This window comes from Pinus tabuliformis, chromosome Q (genome assembly GCF_031772625.1).
Source record: "Pinus tabuliformis cultivar Carrire ecotype Pingquan chromosome Q, CPIR1, whole genome shotgun sequence".
Taxonomy (NCBI): Eukaryota; Viridiplantae; Streptophyta; class Pinopsida; order Pinales; family Pinaceae; genus Pinus; species Pinus tabuliformis.
The window spans coordinates 1,054,808,451-1,054,830,298 of record NC_142296.1 but is presented as its reverse complement, the minus strand read 5'-3'; the positions used below and the strand labels follow the sequence as shown (position 1 = coordinate 1,054,830,298).

General features: G+C 36.4%; 1 pseudogene; it reads right to left on the bottom strand.

Moving 5' to 3' along the window:
- Positions 1-12,414: 12,414 nt before the first annotated feature.
- On the bottom strand, positions 12,415-21,008 carry LOC149223127 (EP1-like glycoprotein 4; annotated as a pseudogene).
- Between the last annotated feature and the right edge of the window lie 840 nt (positions 21,009-21,848).

Genomic DNA, 21,848 nt, shown 5'->3' with positions numbered 1-21,848 from the left:
CAATTGGGCCTTTGTCACAACGTGGGGACTCTTTGACCCCACCAACCGCACAATCAACCATAAAACTTCCCTCATAGACCTGGACCTTATCCTCTCTATGGGGACTCTGTTGTTGACTAGTCCACTCTCAGGGATGCAGTAGGATTGCACCAGCTCTAAGGTAGATCGTGGATCTGGCCTACCACCAGTGAGGTTTTCCTATGCCCCACAACACAACAAACCAATCAGAAAATATATGTCATCACAGTCAATAACCAGCTCCTAATCTCCAATCCTGAACACTTGCTCGTGTTCATCCCAATGCTGGATAATCCATCTCAATAAATCCTCCTGCCCTTTCATCAGCTCCAACTTTGCATACTTCAGTAAACCACAGCGGTGCAATGCAAGTATGCATGCTGGATCGTTTCGCATCAATAATTCCTAGCTATCATGGGCCCATTCTCTCCATAGGTGAGTCATTATGACTTGAAACCTGCACAAAATAACCCTAAAAATAGTCAAAATGGGGCAAAATCGCTTCAGGAATCCATGCATGAGGGTTTTAACTGCGCCCTTCAGCTCTAACACTACCCCCAGTGATACACAAGGAGGATTAATGCCCTCCATTGGCTCGTACAGGGCGTTTAACGCTCCCTACAGGCCATCTGGAGGGCATTAGTGCGCAAACAGGGCTTTAGGGCACCTCAGATCTGTAAACTTCCACCCCTGAAACCATCAAGAAAGGTTAAGCAATTCATAGAGAAAGGTTTTGGCCTTTACCTGGGACCGATGGCATGTCGAATGGTCGCCCGGATCTCCTACAATGGTCCACGGCGAATCTGCTCCTCTTTAGCTCCAAAATGCTTTCACAAATCTCAAATAGTGAAAATGGTGAATGTGAAAACTCAAAACATTTCCTTATATTTATTTTTGGAGACATGATTTTTTGAAATCATTAAAGAGGAAGTAGTCCATTCTCCATGATTTTTTATCATGCATGAACCCATATGCTAGGATTTGTTGCCTTTTTATACTTTTTACTGCTTTTGATGAAAGTACCTTCAGGAATGAAAAGCAGTAACAGTTGCATGCAATTCTCAAAAGAGAACTGTTCTTTTATGATATTTTTTCTTACTCTAAAAATATTGAAAAATCTTCAAGTTTGTCATCGTTGGGCCCATTAAACATATACAACGATGGTCTGAGCGACTCTTTTTCACTATTTTTCTAGCTCATTAAACTGAAAAAAAAAAAATAAATAAATAAATAAATAAATAAAAATAAATATATATATATATATATATATATATATATATATATATATATATATATATATATATCTCGAGTTTTGTCTTTAGGCTTGTTAAACTTTATAAATATGACCCGAGCATTATTTTACGTACTTTTTCTCGCTCGTTAAACTAAAAAATCCCGAGTTTTTGTCACTAGGCTCGTTAAAAATATACGGCAACAACAAGAGCACTTTCTTTTTTAGGACCATTTCTCGCTCTTAAATCGAAAAATCCCCGAGTTTTTTCCCTCCTTCGGGCTCGTTAAATCTTTGAAGAAGGAATGAGCAGTTCTTTTACCTCTTTTTCCTTGCTCACTAAACTGAAAAGGATACCCTAAGTTTTCTTCATTTGACTCATTAAAAATTCACAACGAAAAACGAGTTTAGTCCGCCTCCTCATACTCGTAACAAAATGAGGTCGAGATCTATTGAACATCGGTTTCTCTTTATCTGGATTCAATAGATTAACTCACAGAAAAATAACTGATCCGTGTATACTATTAACCTTTTGTCGCACCTGTTTAACAACTATGACAAAGGGACCACCATGGAGTTGCTCTTTACGATCTTTTCAGACTCTTTAAATATGAAAAGACCACTGAGTTGTCTAGTCTGGACTCCTTAAATTACATAGACAAGATACAAAGTCACTCTTTTTACGATACTTTTCAGACTCTTAAAACATGAAAAAATCGACGAGTTTCCCTGTCTAGACTCATTAAACTAATCAGATAAGGCAGAGAGTCGCTCTTTTTGCAGTCCTTTTCAGACTCTTTAAATATGAAAAGATCGATGATTTTACCCATTTAGACTCATTAAACTAATTAGACGAGGAAATTGGACAATACAACTATATTCCGTATTAGAAAATGTGGTTTGGCAGCAGTCGTTCCCTTGAACATGGAACTCCCTTAGATAAACCTTCCTTGTGATGACCTCTCAATATGAACCATACCATCCTATGAGTTTAGCCTATATACCCTGATGATTGCATCTCTGTATCCTAACACTCTTTGGTGTTCACGAGTCTAGTGTTGTCTGGTTAAAACCGTTGGCGTGCCTTCTATTGTTCAAGGGTTAACCTTTTGTTTCCTCCATCAACCCATCAAGCATATTCTTTGATCAAGCCCTCTGTTGTTTAGACCCAAATGCTCAAAAGATTCCTCAAAAAACAAAATCATTCTTGTCCCGTTTCGTGTCGACTGATGTAGGACACATTATTGCCTACCTTTCGTCAGGTTTCTTCCTATCGACTTCAACACTCTATCTAGGAAGATAACCCAGAAACACATTCAGTGCCTTGGTACTTGCAGACATTAGTGGCATGTTTCCTTGTGTTTGATTAGGGGTTCTCATTATTGGCTCCTGGTTAAGAGATTCTAACAAGTGTTCGAAGACAAAGACATCTTTCACACTCATTAGATTGTACTATGCATCTTGGAGACCATCACCATTATCGATGGCCTTCCTCGCATCTGTTAACGGCCTCCATTATTGACTGGTAATCATATGATTTCGTGCATGTTCGATGTCAACACATATATTCACATGTATCGATCTATGGTGTTCGGTGAAGCGGAAATCAAGACCTTGGGTAGAGGCTTGCATCACTCAGCCTTATTTCCTCTCCCAAGTTGCGGATATTGTTTTTTGGAGGCAGCTTATCAGGATGATTCTATTATGACACCAGATCTGCATTGTGCTTATTAGCGGCCAGTATCATCATATCTCTTTGGAGAAAATCACTCTGACATAGCTACTGAGCATGGGAATTCCCGACTCAGGACATGATTTTAGCAGTTTATATATATGTGTTGTATCAGGTTTCCCATACCGCCTGAAGCTTCGATCCTCTCTCTCTTTTTGAAGGAAAATTACAGTTAAATTAAAGTATTTTGGCCATCGTCACAACATCTAATATCATACTTTAGGGGGCATTTTCTATACAACAAATTGACCTCCTCATCAACTCAGAGGGGAAAGACATGATAGCTGAAGCAAAGACCACAATTACATTGCTTGATTCCACACTAACGTTGGTTGTACACTAACAACCTGCTTTATAAAGCTTGTTACCAAGCCTAAGGGTGCGTTAGTGACCCTACTAACTCAAGTTGCTAGTCAGGGGACAGCGTTAGTGAAACTTGGTGAAGTTCCAAGGGTCAAAGGAACGAATTGACTCATAAATATCTAGATATTTGTTCCTAAAATTACTCAAGAAAAGCAAGGAAACATCCAAAATTGACCTATTTGGAGGATTTCTAATCTGAAAGAAGGAGGCAAATGGGAAAGAGCTAAAAAGCATGGCAAGTTCATTGCTTTTGCCCTAGTGAACTCAAGGAGGAACTTGGAAACCCTAACTCAATTTCTACATAAGCAAAGCTAGGGCTATTGTGAAAAGGGTCAAAGCATTTGAAAGGATAGCATACTTGACTGTTAAGCATTGTCTCATATCATCAGAAGTGAGCAAGAAGGGAGAGAGAGAGAGAGAGAATTTGAAGGGGCAGAGGAAGGCTGATGCAATAGATGGTTGTAATCACTCTTCCATTATAAATATAGAACTACAGTTGTGCTGTCTACTCTATGGTGTTGGTACTAATGTTCATTAAGTTGATTATCCAATACCTATTTGCATGAGTAGCTTAGTTGTATGCAATTATATGTTCTTTATGTATTCATGTATTAGTTATCAAAGTTGTATGTTGTGATTACGCTTGTCTCTTCTTTGTGCAGGACTTGATCTGGAGCCGGCTCAGGGGACTTCCACCTAGCTGCATTTGTGCTCTCTAGCAAATCTACACAGAGGCTTGAGGTAATCTCCTTCTCATACTTTGATAGTTAGTAATTTTTTATGAACATGCATGTAACTTTGTGACAGTTGCAGATAATCTTACAGTCTGTTGAAGGTCCCGGGAAGACCTTTGAGGGTATTTTCATTCTCCATACACCATGCATTTTACCCCATAGCAAATACCTAAAGAAGTATTAGGGGGTTTATTATCAGCAACTTTCATACACCATATATGATATGCATCATAAACATATGTTAGCGGCATCAAGAACAACAACCTGTATTTGTCCATCATCAATTCGCAAGATATGTCATTGTAGCTTTAATATCATCAACCTATGACTAACTATGATGCATATAGATATCAACTCATCCTCTTGATCTTATCAAGATCAACTTGCTCCGTTTCCTTAGTAGACAATAGCCTTCCATGAATCAACTAAGCATATGCCATATCTCCAAGGAGTAATACAAAACCATTCACATCATATCATATATATGTGAAAGTACCATAGTCATCATCCATGACCACAACATCATCATCAAATCATTGTAGTAGGAACTTCAAGTTCTTTTCAAAACAATCCTCAATATATCAACCATGTATCAATACAAGGGAGTTTTCCAACTTCCCACTTCTGATAAGCATCAACCATGATAAACATATGTGAGAACCAAACCATAAAGTAAGAAGTCATCATCATTATGTGACGAAGTAAGCCAAGTCTCCAAATAGCTATGTCTTCATGAAACGTGCAATAACACCATTCTCCTGGCCAATTTTATTCATACAAGAGATTCTTTAATACCAACATCACAACTTAAGTAGTTATCCATGTATCCAACATAATATGTATCTAGCTTCTCATCAATGTAAAAAGCAAACCATGAGCTTACAGTTGTTTGTCAAAATTTCTTGACACTATCAAAAGCAACAATCCTCAACCATGTGAGAGCCAAGAACTATAGGAATCCTGCACCATATGAAATTTATGCATCTTTGAAGGCATGATGACAGTAGCATAAAATAAATGAGTGAAACTTATCATCATCAAATAATGAAGTTGTGTACTCAAGCTTTGTTCTTCTTCTTGAACTTATGAAGATCACCATGTAAGCAACATAACATATGTACTATATTCATCATCAAAGGAATCATCCGAATAATCCATAAATTTGATCTGAATAACAACTATGTGGCTCAAGCAATATAAGTATCATCTGAGATTTCATCATAGGAAACCCATAACCGCAACATAGCATGATGTCTCATTTAAACACTTCAACAACATAAGCATCCCCACCATTGATAAGAATCATTATGTACCAAAGACTTCTAAACCTAATTCCAACAATTCATTATTAGAAGCATAACATATTCTCCCCCTAAACCTGTGCTGACTATTCATTGTCAGATCTTATCATTGCATATATCCAATGTTCCACCAAGTTTCCAGGACGAGGAAACGAGGGATCGGGGATACGAAGAAGCGGCCTATGCAAAAGCTCCCCACCAAATTATAGGAAATGTGGGGGGACGTCGGGGGTCTTAAAAACTTATAAATATAAAATATAAATTGATGAATCATATAACTGAAACAAATTTAAAACGAAAAGCATCATCATTGATATCATTATCATATAAATTATAATCATACATCATACATGTAAGTTTGTCACTGTATAGTGTAACTGCTAGTCTACTAACTTACTAACAATGCACAATGAAAATAAATGATAAAATTATTAATGTTCAAACTTTTAAACTTTAAACCATATTGATGTTCCACTTCCAACTATGATTATTGAAATAAAATTATAAACGTCATGTCTGATACATCAAGAGTCAATTTTTTTAATTTTATAGAATCAAAATAACATAAGAACATATCAAAAGATAAATGAGCATAATTGCTCAAGGTAATCTGTTCAATGAAGGAGCAGACAGAAAGCTGCTTGGCAATGGCGGCAACGTTCCGTTCAACTAAGGAGCAGACATAAGGCTGCTTGGCGATGGCGGCAGTGTTCAGTTCAACAGAGCAAACAAAAAATGAAATGTGAAATGAACATAACGTAAACCCTTCCCGGTCAGTCAACAAATATTAAAAACTATGATTTTTGTGTTTCATAAGAAAAATTTGTGATTTTTTTCTTGGGAAACGACCGTTCAAGACCCCTTAAGACCCCTTTCGCCTAGGAAACGACCCCAAAAATGGAGGAAACAACCCCTTTCAAGTTTCCTCGCGTACCCTATTTTTTGGGAGCATGGGGAAATGACCCCCTCTCGTCCCCAAGTCCCCGGAGCGCGAGGGAGCTAGGAAACTCGACCCCCAGGTGGGGGGAAGAGACCCTGTGGAACACTGCATATATCAGTAAAAATCATCAAGGCATCATCATCAACTAGTTATACATCAAGTCATAAAAAACTTATGAGGTTCAAATTCACTTCTAAATAACATCCATAAATTGTAGTCATAAACCATAAAATAGAAAAGACAATTGATAATTGTTTGAACCATATCAGACAATATTTGTGAGTCTGTCCCACTACTTCTTTATCAAACCAACATATACGCGACTGTGTAGTTTCAAACGTGCGTATATACGCGACTTGTCTTCATAAGATTTGCGTATGAGAATTGGAACATTGAAATTTTATACTTTCAGTTCCCCCTGACTTTGTTCTGACTGTACCTGGTCCTAGAACTTTTGTTGAAACATCAGTTCCAAGAATATTATTATCATGATGCTTCTTCATCAGAGACTCCATTTTACGCTTGTCTCTAGTCATGTGATGAGAACATCGACTATCATCTTCGTCGTTGAAAGAGAAGAGAGCAAGAACACATCTTATCTGATCTTCCTTTTCTTGTTTCTTGGTGGATTCATCTTTTTTAGATTTCTGATATAAATGTGCTTATTTGATTGCTTACCATATTGTCTATGCCGATCCATAGACTTGTCCTTGCATTCTTTTTCTATATGCCCAAACTTGTTACAAGCAGAACATCTTATATATTTCATATTCCTTCTATAGCAATCAATGGCTTTGTGACCAAACATATTGTAAGAAAAACAATATCCCTTAAAGTACCTGAAAGTTGATGATCTTTCTTGAAACATTCTACTTCTGCACCTCACTGCAACATGTCCAAAATTATGATAGATAGAACATTCTACATTATTCATTAGAGGAAAGAATCGATTAACACTTCCATAGTTAGGATTAAATGCTTTTCTTTGAAGATTTTCTTTCCTTGGTTGTTGATGGGGTTGACCTCTTATCTCCTTGTTGAGCATTTCATATTTTTCATTAGAATTACTTGCCTCAGTTTGTGATCTAGATTCACCTTTAACAGTTTCATGAAAACCAAGACCAGATTTGATGGCAAGAGAGCTTTGACTACTAAGAATATTATCCAAAATCTTAGTAATATCTTGAAATCGTAAAATTTTATCCTTTTCTTCTAATTTACCTTTTAGGGTATTTACCTCAACCTGATATTGCTCTTCCTTTTCCAGATACTGCTTCTTCATGATTTCTTCAACTTTCTTCCTTCTTCCACTTGTTTCCTTAGTTTGAGAACCTCATTTTCTTGTTCATCAAATGCTTGAAGTAGTTCTTCATTATGCTTATTTGAATTTTCAAGATCTTATTTTAGAGAGACGACCACAGCTTCAAGACCTTCACAGTAACTGGTTCTTTCTTTTAGTTCCTTGGTTGTTGTATCCTTTTCATTCACTTCATTTCTCAATGATGTTACTTCATCCTGCAGCCTTTGACATTGATCTTCCTTTTCCTTGTACTGCTTCCTTATTTTGTTTCCTTCCTCCAACTGAGTTTTTAACCTGGTAACCTCTTCTTTGTAGGTACACTCCCTTTTGTCAAATAGATCTTGTTGATCTCTAATTTTATCTGTGAGCCTTTTAACTTCTACCTCTATTAGATTTCTTTCACTTTCACCCATAAGAGAAAATTCAGTTGTTTCACTGTCACATTCATTATCTTCAATATTGCATGAACAGAGAAATGTATCACCAGAGGACCAAAAATTAGTACCTGATAATTCTTTTTCTTGTTCATCTTCAATCTGAGGTGATTTTGAATCTGAATAATTGCTTCCACCTAATAGCCAATTGTCTCTTTCACATTGTTACAACGAATCTCCTTCAAGCGATCAAGCTTCTGCCAAAGGACTTGCTTTGATACCAATTGTTCGGAAAAATACTGAGAGGGGGGGGGGGGGGAGGGTAAATCAGTATTTATAAATCAATAATTTTTTACATTTCATATTTTGATTTCTATATGCTACTTTAGTGAATGGAACCTGTGTGTGTATGCAACTGTTCTTAAGACAATTATCGTATATCCAGTGAACTTATGATTTATTTAATTCATCATATGTTTGTCTTCATCTAGTGCACAAGTACTTTATTAAACATTAGATAAATAGTAACCATGTGTTGTAATAACAAAATAAACCATCACACATAAGCAACACACATGAACACCAATATTTAAGGTGGAAACCCAATGCGGGAGAAAACCACCTATTGTTATTTCTGTCTTCTTTTTAATATAGATAAAATATTGTTTACAATCTTGTACTGCCGCAGACTCATACTAGTACGCAGGCACCCACCTGTAGAAGGCTACAACCTTCTCTCATTCTCCAACTTCTACTAGAAGGGAGCTCCAACCCCCTAGCTCTTGTACTGATGCATATGTTTACCAGTACGTAGGCGCTATCCTACAAAAGGCTACCACCTTCACTCTTCTTCCAGGGACCACGTTTCATAACTTTTCAGACTGGATACTCTTGGTACACTTCAACACAATATGTAGGCCACGTTTCATCAAATTTTCATACTAGACCCATCTGTAACATTGAATATCAAAATCAATCACCATTGCAATACAACCATTAATTACAACTACATCAAACAATCATTGAAACCCAATTATCAATCACCGAAACTCAATCATTAATCTCTGAATCAACCGATCACTGAAAATTATGACATCAATCTTTGACATAACTGAATCAATCACTGAAAACCCAATTATCAATCTTTGACATAACTGAATCAACCATTCACTCAAAGCCCAATCAACCAACACTTAATAAAAATTCAACCAATCAACTGGAACAGTTAGATCATTGTAACTAATACACAAAACTGAACCCAGAACACTGCATCAACAACCAGAACCAACTGCAATTTTGATCACTCAAATACCAAAATGCATACACTACTTCACTTAAGGCAAGTTGCGTGCATACGCTCTTTTCAGTAGAGAAACTTACGTATAGAACTTAAAATACTGAAAACTTGAATATTGCATTTCTAAAGAGAACCCTGAGCTATACTCAAATCTATCGCAACATTCTGAACCAATCACATAACTATTTCTGATCTTCAATCACAATTAGTAAGTAATCTTTACACTATTCATAACTTCATTCAACTTCAACATTCAATCAGATCTACTTCAGACATGATCATATAACCCATATCAATCAAGAGGACATCATTGACAGACAACAGAGAAGTAGCAACACTGATCAGATAGATCAGTCATTTTTAAACAGAAACCCTTCTTACTCAATCAAACAGTCAGCCAAACTCAATCTCCTTATATAATCAGTTTTACTTCAGATCTAATGAAGACATCATTGACAAACAACAGTAAAATCGCAGCACTAATTAGATAGATTAGTCATTTTTTAACAACAAGCCCTTCCTCTGCATACGCTACTTAGACATGCCAAATCTATGTGTATACACACCTTCCCTGAGGCGAACCTGTGTATAGATCCGCAAATAATGACTTATAACTTCACAACTTTTCAAGACTTCAGATATACCCAGATCATAGCATTTAAATGATAAAACATGCGTTAGCAATAAGATCTAGACTATACATTATGAGATCATACAATGATAAGTCATTTCAGGTCTCATGATCCTGATCCATCATTAGATCTCATCCATCATTAAACACTCAGGTGCATACTTTAGTTCAGATCAAGCAAAGCATCAATAACCCATAACATGCATATTTATTTTTGATCTAACTCTTCATAAGATTTTCATTACTTGCACCACTACACACTTTGATCTTCACTTCCTTATATAGTTTTAGCCTTTTGTCAATACCATGCACCAAAACAACACTTATAACCTATGATATTCTTAGACGGGATCAAGTAACCATTATTCTCCTCAATATTGTGGGCTAATACCATGGCATGGACCCTTGGTATTATTGAACCTTAATTTTCCATCCCATATGCACTTTTCCTTCTGTGAAACTGCATGCATACGTATGCGCACCTTTTATTCTATGTACCCGCGTGTATATGCGACTTGGACTAGGTTAAACAACATATACAACTTAAAACATTATTTTTCTTCAATTGCTTGATTTTTATATGTAATCCTTTGTTCCATCATCATGTTCTTCTGTGTTATTCCTTTGTTACCTCTGAATAGACTTGTTATAATGTGAGTTGCCATCACGCATAACTTTATCATTTCTGAACTACCCTGCATTTTGTCACATCTATAAACACAATTGCCATGCATTTTGTCACATCATGTTTATACCTTTATCAAGTAGTCCATTCATCAATTTGGTTGTAAACAAGGACAACACATCAGGTAGGTTGCTATCAAGGACAACTCCTAATTCATAATACCAACAATTTCCTGTATCAATCTATCAAGCTTCTGATTCTGATCCATAAACCTTTGACCCATTATTATGTTCCACCATTCTGTCACCTCTGATATGACCTGTAGATTCATCTACTTACCATATACTTGTTCTATTACAAGTGATTTTCCATCAAGGATAGCACATGGATCATAATGCCAACATTCATATGTAAGAATAACGAAGAATTCATTCCTCACCTTTTCATCTTATGTCATTATGCAAAATATATCCTAAGGTTTTTTTTAACATAATTAAAATTGAAGTCATCCTAGTTAAACCCAAGGTTGGAGGAATGCATGAGGAACTGACTAGCAAACTAGTTGGTAAAAATATTTTGAAGTCTTTCGTTTCATATTTGTTTATGGTATTTGGTGGGCTAGAAACTCTAGTGTTTTTAGAGATGTTGACATTCCCTTGAAGTTTCAACTTGTAAGATCATAAGACTAATTGAGTAATCTAGGGTGGATTTAAGGAGAAAAATCCGAAGGAATCTAACCATGCTTGATTTGGACATGGAAATCCCTTGGGGCTTTTTCAACGGGCCTAGCTGGCAAGGTCATCCTCTTAATTTGTTGTGGGCATTGTTCTCTATCTGAGTATAAAACATTGCTTATTCATTAGGTATTATCTAGGCATGGGTTCAAATAATATAGTAGAGTTTATAGCTCTAAGGACTCTCCTTGCAGTTGTAGCTGAAAGAGGTGTCAAAAAATTATACATTACGAGTGACTTAAAACATGTTATCGATTGGGCTTTAAAGAAATTCTCTCTGGTGAATGTTCATATTGACCCTTTACTTCAAGGTTTGCAGGAATCTATTCAAACTTTTGAATGAATCTTCTTTTGTCACATTTTTAGGGAACTAAATATGAAACTCGATGCTCCTTCCAAAGAGGCATGACCCCTCCCTCCTAGATCTATGGGCATTAGTGAGTTTGATGATTGTGAGGAATCTAATACCATAGAGTGTTAATTCTTATTTAATTTTATATGGTATGACACTTGATGTGAAATAGAAAGTTAATATATTGTAAGTTTTTGATGTAAGCTAGAATTAAAGATGCAAATATAGATTCCAAAATATATATTTTGTAAAAAATACTTCAAAAGATAAAAATAGCATAAAACATATACATCCAACTTAAAAAAATAAAATACAAATTATTCTTCTTTTCAAATAACCATCTATATATATTTATCACTTATAAATATTTATATTTTTTTCCCCCATATATATATATATATATATATATACAAATTTTAATTTATTTATTGCTTATGTAAATTTAATAAAATAATAATTTAATGATATACCCATCTTAAAAATTACCAATTCAAACTACAATACATGCTTTAATCTCTATTACTTTAATCTAAAAGCAAACAATTAAATAATTAAAATGTATTCTAGGAATGGTCATAACAAAAAATTGCATAACTAAAATGCAAATGATTACCACTTTTTTATCTTTTATTATTTTTGGCAATTTATGATTCACATAATACTTTCCTAACATGGCCATCTAAAGGCTACCAATATAATCTCTTATTATATTTTATTAAAAACCAAGGACCAGAAAAGTAGTCATCTGATGGCATACAGTACATGAAGAAGGGGACAAATAGTTAAACCTTTTTAACAGTCTTAATGAATGCAAGGTGTGTGCTATTCCCAAGCTGGTTGAGAGTATCCACAGTCTGGGTCTGAAAGCATGCAGATGACTCTTCCCAATAGAAGAATGTCGCGCAAGTACAATTGTTCAAACACCTCCTCTTGCACTCTTCCAATTTTGTTTTTCCAGTTTGGCTTGCATTCACATATTTGTTGGCGAAATCGACAAAAGAATTGGAAGAAGCATCTTTTCAGTTTGGAAGGGAAGGGAGCAAGCAGCTAGTAGACCAGCCTTTCCAGCCATCGATTTGAGGGCAGGCCACGCATTGACCCTTCTCACAAACCCCAAATCCTCCACATTTCCTCGGAAGACGACATTGAGGCACTCCTTGCCAACAACCAAATCGCTGGTGTGTAATATCCCAGGTATTCAATTCAATATCGGGCGAGTAAGTATACATTCTCAGATCTCCATCGGAGTCTAATCTCAGAAAGGACAGAGTAGTGTTAAATCTGGGGATATTGAAACCATAGAGAGCCATGGTGGTTTCTTCAGAAATGAGGTTGCAGAGTTTCGATGCCCTGAACTCTGGTGCTGCAGTGAAGCTGGCCAATTTCATCTCCATCTCCTGACGAAACCCATTCTCGGCTTCTGGATCGCTCAAGAACGTTATGCTACTCACCAACTTCTTGTAGGTGTGCGTGATGGCATAGATGTCCTTTACACTCGTGTCGTAGAAGCTGAGATTCCAGTAAGGCAGAGGGTCCGGAAAGCTGGCATACAGAGCAAATCCTTTGGCTTCCATTACAAGACTGTAAGGGCCCTCCGATCCATCTTTGTCTGACACGTGGCTCAACAGTTTCTTCACGCCCCCAACGTTCAGTGATTTCCCCACTAAGAGACTATCATTCGGGTGATCGAAACTCTGCCACACCGTTCTATTTTTTTGGTCATAGAGCACCAGGTTGTCGTTGGTCCAGAGTTCGATTCCCACGACGCCCTTGCTAGAAGTGTTTGTGGACCAAACCATGCACCCATCTACCTCTGAGAGGAGGAGGTTTCCGTCGGAGCCGAATTTGAGAGTGGCATTCTCTCGGACGAGATCGTTCCTATTGGCAGTCCACACGAACCTCATGGTTTCTGCATTTCCATGGTAGCCCATCCGAATGCCCAGGGTGTAAGCGAAAACAATGATTCTTTAATATGCGAATTAAATACTTAAAAGAATCTAAAAATAAAAATTTAATGCCCAGGAAAAATACCTCCAGCCATTGATGCACTCTGTCACTGTTTCTCCAATTCTTAACAAAGAATGTAGCTCTCTTGACTAATTAAAACCCAATTTAGATGTCAACAAGTATGCTTGAGACCAAACAACCTTTCTGTGCACAAGTTATGGTTAAACATTGATAAATTTCGCTGAGGGAATGACTTTTGGAGATTAATTTGTCCTCGCTGGAATGTTGTGTATGTGGCCTTAACCAGCAACTTCATTGAGAGCCACCTCAACAACTGAACTGAAACTGTTGTAAGCTAAGACATTTCAAGCACCAATACTTGGATGGGGTGCATAAATGTAATGATTGCGCCTTCATTCGTCTGGTAACTCCAGTGGAAGATTAAACACTACACAGAAATCAAGAAGAAACTGCAGTAAACAACATCATCGGGATTTCGCACAGATTATGTAGCTACCAAAATAGTTCGATACTAGGTGCTCCACGTTAAAGTTGAAGAGGCGAGGATAAAAATAGAGTAAAAACTATAAAACCCTTAGATTTACCAAATTCACACAAAAACCTTCATCCGTATGGCACTTCCAAGCTCTGCTCTCTCAACTTGATGGTGTAAAACTGAAGGGGATTGAGATCCAAGCTTGGGGACCAAACAGAAATATATATAGCCAAGCTTACATCAAGCTTCTGTTGGCTATGTGTCAGGTGTTCCACAGATCATGGTAGAGAACTCCAGATGGAGTAATGGGCCACTTCAGAAGCTCCCAACAAGAAATTAATTAACTGCAGTTGATTTCTGTAATTCAAGGAAATTACTGCAGTTAGTTTCCAGAAATTAAGGAAATGACTGCAATTTACTTCAGTAATTGTAGGTAGCAGTTGGCAAAACTTAAAAGAGCTTAACATTCTCCCACTTGGTCCATACTTCCAAATCTTAATGTCTCATCTTAAACCCCATTGATAATCTGTATTAAGTAATAGATACATGAATCATGGCGATAAGTCCTCTAATGACGAGTATTATCTTCCATGTATTACTATGTATTTATTCTTATTATAATTTATGTGGCAACAATTTCTTAATGAATAAACCTTATGTTTATTCCTGGTCCTACATAGATGAATTTTCTAAAATTATATTAAGGTGCACATAAATATGAGAAAAACATCACAATAATTAAGAATTTCATTAAAATAACATTGTCCATACAATGAGAAACTACATAATGGAACCAAGTCCCATATTCATTACATGATCCTTGAATTTAAACGGTGGCATGCCCTTAGTCAAAGGATCAGCAATCATCAACTCAATGCTGATGTGCTCAATGACCACTTTCTTTTCTTTAAAACATTCCCTTATAGCTAAGTACTTAATGTCGATATGTTTATTTCGACTTCCACTTTTGTTGTTTTTAGCCATAAAAATAGCAGCTGAATTATCACAATATATTCTCAATGGCTTAGAGATAGAATCCATAATTCTAAGCCCAAAAATGAAACTCTTAAGCCATACACCATGTAAAGTAGCCTCAAAACAGGAGACGAACTCGGTTTCCACAGTGGAAGTGGCAATCAAGGTCTGCTTGGCACTCCTCCATGATATAGCTCCACTGGCCATCATAAAAATGTATCTTGATGTTGATTTGCGTGAATCAACACATCCAGCAAAGTCAGAATCTGAGTAGCCAATTACTTCCAAATTGTCCGTCTGTCTATACATAAGCATGTAGTTTTTGGTTCCTTGAAGGTACCTCATTACTTTCTTTGCAGCTCTCCAGTGGTCTAAACCTGGATCACTCTGATATCGTCCCAACATTCCCACAACAAATGCAATGTCAAGTCTTGTGCAGACTTGAGCATACATTAGGCTTCCGACAACAGAAGCATATGGAATGTTCTTCATTTGTTCCCTTTCAAAGTCGTTCTTCGGGCATTGGTTCAAATTGAACCTATCACCCTTCACAATGGGAGCTACACTTGGTGAACAATCCTTCATCCGAAATCTCTCTAAAATTTTATTAATATAGGTTTCCTGTGACAGACCCAACATGCCTCGAAATCTGTCTCTATGGATCTTAATGACAATGACATAAGATGCCTCACCCATATCCTTCATATCAAAATTTTTAGAGAGGAATTGTTTCACCTCATGTAGCAAACCCTTATCATTGGTTGCTAGTAAAATGTCATCCACATATAAAACAAGAAAACAAATTTTACTCCCACTGACTTTCACATATATACATTGATCCATAATGTTTTCTACAAAACCGAAAGAAGAAATTACATTATGGAATTTCAAATACCGTTGGCGGGATGCTTGTTTTAAACCATATAATGACTTCTTGAGTTTGCAAACCAATTGCTCACCATCACTAGAGGGGAATCCTTCAAGTTGTTTCATGTAAACCTCCTCCTCTAGATCTCCATTGAGAAAAGTTGTTTTCACATCCATTTGTTGCAACTCCAAGTCGAAATGGGCTACTAATGCTATAATAACGCGCAAGGAATCTTTCTTAGATACAGGAGAAAAAGTCTCTGTGTAGTCGATTCCTTCTTTCTGAGTGAATCCCTTAGCAATAAGTCTTGCCTTGTATCTCTCAATGTTGCCCAATGAGCCTTTCTTTGTCTTAAAGACCCATTTACATCCAATGGATTTTGCACCATTAGGCAACTCAACAAGAACCCAGACTTCGTTACTCTTTATGGAATTCATCTCTTCCTTCATGGCATCGTACCATAATTCTGATTCTTTGCAACTCATGGCTTGTGAAAAGGACTCGGGATCATTTTCAGCTCCAATGTTGTAGTCAGATTCTTGCAGATACACAAAATAATCATCAGGAATTGCTGATCTCTTTGGTCTAGTAGATCTTCTTAATGTTGTACCATCATCTTCCTAAGAAGTATGTGGTTCAACTTGTTGTTCAAAAGTTCGTGGAAACTTTTGAACTACCTGATCTACTGGAATTTCGTCAGCATCTTGTGGAACTTCAACAATTGGTTGTTAACACCAGTTTGTACTTGAGGGGTGCTATGAACAATAACCAATCTATCACTTGAGGTGGAAGGTTGAGATTCTAAATGATCCTTCTCAGAAACTATGTTCCTGGTTTGATTGCTCCCATTGATCAAGTCATTTTCAAGAAACTTTGCATTTCTTGATTCCATAATCCTAGTGTTGTGAGATGGACAATAAAATCTGTAACCTTTAGACCTTTTAGCATATCCAATGAAATACCCACTAATGGTCCTTGGGTCCAGCTTCTTCTCTTGTGGATTATATATTCTCACTCCAGACGGGCATCCCCAAATGCACATATGTCGCAAACTCGGTTTCCAACCTTTCCATAATTCAAATGGTGTTTTAGGAACAGCCTTGGTTGGAACTCGATTTAATATATACACTGTCGTCTTAAGTGCTCCAATCCACAAGGATTTAGGAAGATTGGAGCTGCTAAGCATACTCCACACCATGTCCAATAATGTTCTGTTTCTTCTTTCTGCTACACCATTCTGGTCGGGTGAACCAAACATGGTGTATTGGGAAACAATCCCATGCTCTTGAAGAAATTTAGCGAATGGCCCACGTGCTTTTCCATCTTCTATGTATCTACCATGATATTCTCCACCTCTATCTGATCTCATGATCTTAATTTGCTTGCCGCATTGTTTCTCTACTTCAGCCTTGAAGATCTTAAAGGCATCTAATGCTTCGCTCTTTTTATGAAGCATGTAGAGATACATATATCGTGAGTAATCATCTATAAAGGAGATGAAGTATCTCTGACCATGTGAGTCCATGTCTGGACTACATATATCAGTATGTATGATCTATAATATGTCCGAACTCCTATTGGCACCTTTCTTTGACTTGTTGGTCTGCTTTCCCTTTATGCAGTCCACATAAGTCTCAAAATCAGTGAAATCCAGAGTATTAAGTACCCCTTCATTTACCAATCTTTCAATTCTTTCTATGGAGATATGACCTAGTCTTCGGTGCCATAATTTAGAGGAATCTTCATTAATAACACATCTTTTAGTGCTAGTGTGAACATGCATTGAATCATAAGTGACATTGTTTTGTAAATTAATGCAGTAAAGCCCATTAGACAAAATACCATTCCCAACATAATCAGATTTATAAAATAGACTGAAGGATTTTTCTGAAAAGTTAAAGGAATATCCAAAAGGTACAAGCCTTGATATTGAAATCAAGTTTCTAAAAAACTTGGAACATAAAAGGTCTTTTCTAATTCTAAAACAAAGCCACTACTTAAAGTTAAATAACATGTTCCTATAGCTTCCACATGCGAGCCCATCTTGTTTCCTGATAAGATGATTTGCTCACTTCCCACTAGCTTCCTTAGGTTTTTCAAACCCTGCAAGGAATTCGAAATGTGAATTGTTGATCCAGAATCAATCCACCATGTGTTAATATTAACATTAACCATATTAGATTCATAACAAACAAACGAGATTAAATTACCTTTGTCCGCAAGCCATTTCTGAAATTTAGCACATTCCTTCTTCATGTGTCCCTTCTTTTTACCGAAGAAACACTTGGAATCCTTCTTGATATAAGCTTGGGGAGGTACTTTGCCTTTCCCTTTCCGATTGGCTTGAGATTTGCCCTTTCCACGCGTTGCCAGCATTGCACTTTCTCCCAGTTCCATCACCAGTCTCTCTTCCTCTTGAACACACATGGTCATGAGTTCATTAATTGACCATTTATCCTTATGTGTGTTGTATGATATTTTGAAGCGTCCGTATTGGTGCGGAGGGGTGTTCAGGATGTAGTGCACTGAGAAAGACTCCGATATTTCAACCTCGAGTTTCTTCAATTGAGCTACAGTGTCCTTCATATGCATGATGTGCTCGCGCACACCTTTCACACTGGTGAGCCTTAGGGATGAGAACTTCGTGATTAGGGTGCTTGCTAGTGCCTTATCTGAAGTGACGAATTGATCATCAATGGCTTTTAACAAGTCCCGGACCTTTTCATGTTGATCAACAGAACCACGAATACCAGCTGAAATTTTAGTCTTAATGAACATCATGCTTAGGCGATTAGATCTCTCCCATCGTTCATAAAGCGTGATGTCCGCTGCAGTGCTGGTATTAGTGAGTGTCGGTGGTTCATCTTTCCTAATAGCATAGTCTATGTCCATCCACCCGAAATGAAGGAGAACCCTCTCCTTCCAGACCTTATAGTTATCTCCCTTATGTTCAGAGATATCACAACGAATTTCAGAGAAATTTGCAGGTTGTACAACTGCATCAAAATTAAAGATCACATGCTTATGTTAAAATTGAGGCCTAAATAAAATTTCATGTTTTACCAATGTAAATCATGCTCAAAATTGAATCTAATGACATAAAAATTGCCTGTGGGCCAAATTTCTAATTCAAGCAGATTCAATTATTCTTTATGATAGAATTTATCAAATTATTCACTTAATTCATAATTCTAAGAGTATATTATGATTATAATTTGATATAAATTCTATCTTAGTTTTGAACTTTATGATAAAACTATTGATTCATAATTCCTGTGGGTAAGTTATGAATATTTTATCCTAATTAATTACATAAATATAATAAAAATTCATGTGGGATAAAATTTATTATATTTAGCATAATTAATTATAATTTGATGTCTAAATAATCTTTATGTGATCCTAACCAATCATAATATATAATATTATTTAATTAGAGATGATGTGGCTATTCTCTAATCAATTAAAATTATATGGATCACTAGACATTATTTATTATAAATTGCATAAACAAAAATATACATAGTACTTCACATTTCATGCTAAGTGAAATGGCGTATACACAATTTAATATGAAGCAATTTAAAAAAATATGGAAAGCGGAAACAATTACCGCACTAATGAAACACTTAAAAATTTACTTATAAAATTATGAACATTTCTTTAACCAGAGTCAAAAACAATGTTCGGTGAAAAGAATAAGTCAAAATGACATTTTAAATAAACTCCATATGACTCTACACTAATTTAACCAGAACTTTAAGAGAACTATAAGTGATAGAGTATGAGTAAAAACTGCCATAAGTATCAATATCATTGTAAATGACGGCAATAACAAGATAAAATAAAATTAAAACATCGTTGTAAATTTTCACACACCAAAGCAGAGATAAAATAAGGCTCTGATACCAAATGTAAGCTAAAATAATGATTCTTTAATATGCAGAATTAAATACTTAAAAGAATCTAAAAATAAAACTTTAATGCCCAAGAAAAATACCCCGGCCATTGATGCACTTTGTCACTATTTCTCCAATTCTTAACAAAGAATGCAACCCTCTTGACTGATTAAAACCCGCTTCAGATGTCAACAAGTATGCTTGAGACCGAACAACCTTTTTGTGCACAAGTTCTGGTTAAACATTGATAAATTTCGCTGAGTGAATGACTTTTGGAGATTAATTCGTCCTCGCTGGAATGCTGTGTATGTGGCCTTAACCAACAACTTGATTGAGAGCCACCTCAACAACTGGACTGAAACTGTTGTAAGCTAAGACGTTTCAAGCACCAATACTTGGATGAGGTGCATAAATGTAATGATTGCGCCTTCATTCGTATAGTAACTACAACGGAAGATTAAATACTACACAGAAATCAAGAAGAAATTACAGTAAACAGCGTCATTGGGATTTCCCACGGATTATGTAGCTGCCAAAATAGTTCCGTACTAGGCGCTCCACGTTAAAGTTGAAGAAGTGAAGATAAAAATAGAGTGAAAACTATAAAACCCATAGATTTACCAAATTCACACAAAAACCTTCATCCGTATGGCACTTCCAAGCTCTGCTCTCTCAACTTAATGGTGTAAAACTGAAGGGGATTGAAATCCAAGCTTGGGGACCAAACAGAAATATATATAGCCAAGCTTCCATCAAGCTTATGTTGGCTATGTGTCAGGTGTTCCACAGATCATGGTAGAGAACTCCAAATGGAGTAATGGACCACTTCAGAAGCTCCCAACAAGAAATTAATTAACTGCAATTGATTTCCGTAATTTAAGAAAATTACTACAGTTGGTTTCTATAAATTAAAGAAATCATTGCAGTTTACTTCGGTAATTGTAGGCAGCCATTCGGAAAACTTAAAAGAGCTTAACACAAGGCGTAGGCATTGGGCGTGGTGTTGAAGAAAACCAACAGGAAGATGCCATTCGAAGTTGCTAGTGGAGCCACTTTGTAGTTGGCATCGTATTCGCCAACATAATCTCCCAGCTCTCCTGAGTTCAGGAAAGAGAATGTTCCACTCACATGAGTGCCCATTGCTTGCTGAAACAACAACCCAAAAACAAGGAAAAACAAAGTTGAATCCATCGTTGGCTGAATTTTTTTCAATACAACAGAGAATTCTCTCATGCTCCTTCTCAGTCTCTGTCTGAACTTTTAAATACAGTGGAGAATTATCCGTTCTCTTGTTCTCGTTCTGAAAGTTTGCCCATGGAATTAAAAAGTCAGAAATCAGGGGAACGAAAATCATTATAATATCCACCATGTTTAAAACGAGGGGATTTGACACACTTTATGTCAAGTTGTCGATTTTATCATTGAATTGAACATGATATGGTAACCAGCAAAACATGTCTATCCACAATCGCTTTTGTTTATATTAAACTCTGAGCATCTGAATAAAACTCCCTATGACTACCCCCTGTGTATGAAAATATACAATTAATTAATTTATGTATTTCACCCCTGCAACTAAAACATTGGATCATAAAAGTGGGTTTGGAGAAGATGGGAAGGCTGAGGTAGGCAAGCTGTGAGACTGTGTGTACAGATGCATTTATTTATCCCTGTGACTACCCTCTGTGTATGAAAAGATACAGTCAATTAATTAATGTATTTCACCCCTGCAACTAAAACATTTGGTCATAAAAGTGGTGTTGGAGAAGATGGATAGGCTGAGGTAGGCAAGTTATGACTTTGTGTACAGATGCATTTCTTTATCCTTTAGTAGGGACTGTGTGTTTTTAGAAAGGTCATTGGCATGGGTAATGATGCTTTTTCACACTATATAAAATCAAATAACCTTATTTTTCCTACATTTCAAAGTTTTTCTATATGCTTTCCCATATCGAAGTACAATGTGATGCTAGGAATTTGGTAATGAATGTAAATTAACATCATTGAAAATGAAACGTCCCATATCCAAGT